The following is a 2,956-nucleotide window of genomic DNA, read 5'->3' as shown; positions in this document are numbered from 1 at the left end:
TCACCCATTTTCATAGGTACAAATCTGCTGACATATGCCCTTTAAGCTATAAGGAGCCTTGGTAAATTTAGAGGTTATCAATAAAGTTGTTGACAATATATGAACTTGGATGTGCTGAATAAATGAGTAGGGGACTGTACCGTCATGGTGGGATGAGGGGTACGCAACCAATACTTACTCTGTATACAGCCGCTTTGATCCGATTAAGGTTGGGATCACATCATGTTTTTCCCATCCATTTAACGGATACAAAAAACATATACGTTAAACGGATGCCTCAGACTGATGCCATACAGTGGCATCCGTTCACCATAGAGTTCCGTTGTAAAAAAAAAAAAAGTTTATACTTTTTTTTTTTACTGGACTCTGCAGGATACAAGAACGTGGTGTGCGGCATTTTTGTATTTATATTTTTTTTTTCTAATGTATACGTCAAATGGGGACATAAAATGTAATGTGAACCCATCCTAATTGTCTTACAGTACAGTCTGCATAATGAACTATCTTAATGTATGGGGCTTAAACCCAAAAGATATCACACAAAATATCAGAAACCTGTTGGTCTATTAAGAAGATGCAGGCACAGTGATGAATAATACTGGATAACCATTCAGTCATATATCATAAATATATATAACTTATTTAATTTCTATTAAGAATCTATATGGGACAGAGATAAGATATATATATATATACACACACATGTTAAAATACAGAGGTTTAAATGTAAACGTATAGTGAATATATGTAATTTTCTGAATGTACATTATTATATTTGCATTATATTATGTGTAGTATATATTTATGCTCATTTACATTGTTAAAATACATTTCACACAAGCATAGATTGTGACTGGGTAAATCTTTGGGATAACTATAAGACCAGATTCGCACCAGTGCTTTTCATTTCCATTGATTTGCTCGGTTATAGGAGCTGAACAGTGAACATGACACCGACAACGCCGATCAGACTCTGTTGACCTTTGGGTTTTCATCATAGTGCCTGTCATTTTACCGCACAAAATAGTACTGTATAATATGCTATTTTGTCAGTTTTTTATGATGAAATTTCCAAGCCTAACGGAGCCTCCAACACAGATATGGACCAGCCCTAATATGCTACTTTTCAAAATAGTAGTTAGTCGAAATACTTAAAAGAATTACAGTAATATTTATTTTATCCAGCACTAACCAGGTATGTGCAAGATTATCAGATAACATATACACTTAGCTAAATTATTATCTATTATAACTAATTAATTAATATCATAACTAATTAAACGGTAACATCAGAATGCCTCAGGAATACAGCTTAAATATACTAAAGTTCCTGACGATTGGGGCTATTATTGAGGATGAACGTTCCTGATAGTTGCCCTGTGTAAAGGTGCCATCAATCACCCGATGAACAATAAGGCCCCTTTCACACGGGCGAGTTTTCCGTGCGGGTGCGATGCGTGCGGTGAACGCATTGCACCCGCACTGAATCCTGACCCATTCATTTCTATGGGGCTGTGCACACGAGCGGTGATTTTCACGCATCACTTATGCGTTGCGTGAAAATCGCAGCATGCTCCTCTTTGTGCGTTTTTCACGTAATGCAGGCCCTATAGAAATGAATGGGGTTGCGTGAAAATCGCATGCATCCGCAAGCAAGTGCGGATGCGGTGCGATTTTCACGCATGGGTTCTAGGTGACAGTCTATTCACTGTATTATTTTCCCTTATAACATGGTTATAAGGGAAAATAATAGCATTCTGAATACAGAATGCTTAGTATAATAGTGCTGGAAGGGTTAAAAATAATAAAAAAGTTAACTCACCTTCTCCTCCTGTTCGCGTAGAGGCCGGTCTGTTCTTTAGCTGTGGCTGAAGGACCTTTGATGACGTCAGATCACATGCTCCATCACCATGGTGATGGACCATGTGATTGGAGCATGTGATCTGACGTCACCTCAGGTCATTCAGTCCACAGCTAAAGAACAGACCGGGATCTACGCTAAAAAGAGGAGAAGGTGAGTTAACTTTTTTTATTATTTTTAACCCTTCCAGCACTATTATACTAAGCATTCTGTATTCAGAATGCTATTATTTTCCCTTATAACCATGTTATAAGGGAAAATAATACAATCTTCAGAACATCAATCCCAAGCCCGAACTTCTGTGAAGAAGTTCGGGTCTGGGTACCAAACATGCGTGATTTTTCTCACGCGAGTGCAAAACGCATGACAATGTTTTGCACTCGCGCGGAAAAATCGCGCATTTTCCCGCAACGCACCCGCCTCTTATCCGGGCAAAAAACATGACGCCCGTGTGAAAGAGGCCTAAAACACTTGGGTGATAATTTTGGCCTGCACCCAAAAATCTGAGCATAACATTGTCCTTTGTAATCAGGGAAAAAGGGGTAAAAAGGGGTTATCCAAGACGTAATCAGACCTCCAGAAGTGGCGGACCCGCAGTGGTGATGATACTCAACTAGCCTCCACTACTGAATTCAGTTTGGGTGGCTTCTGCTTCCCTCTGTGCTGATATCAACATCTGTCGATGGGGGGACACTTGTCATATGGGACACAAGGGGAGCAGGTCACCGCTGCCGTCTATGACTGGCTGCAGCCGTCACATGCACCCCTGTTGACGAATGTTGATAAGTGCTGGTCCGGGAGCCACACAGACTGAATCCAGCGGCGTGGACCAGGTGAGTATCATCACTAGAGATGAGCGAATCGAATCCCACAAAGTGGAATTTGTTCCGAATTTCAGGATAAATTCGATTTGCCTCGAAGCCGAATTTCCTCGTGCTTCGTGTTAACGAATCAATTTAACCTGAAATAGTGTAAAAAACAAAACAAATCATACTTAGCTCCTCTCGCGCCGCACAAGATTTCGCTCCAGATCTTCAAGCAAGATGGCGGCGGCCTACCCATCACGAGCAAATGGAGGCAGTAAGTTTGATTAAT

Source organism: Bufo gargarizans, unplaced genomic scaffold (assembly GCF_014858855.1).
Source record: "Bufo gargarizans isolate SCDJY-AF-19 unplaced genomic scaffold, ASM1485885v1 fragScaff_scaffold_703_pilon:::fragment_2:::debris, whole genome shotgun sequence".
NCBI lineage: Eukaryota > Metazoa > Chordata > Amphibia > Anura > Bufonidae > Bufo > Bufo gargarizans.
The sequence above is the reverse complement of the archived record's forward strand: the minus strand, read 5'-3'. Positions refer to the sequence as shown.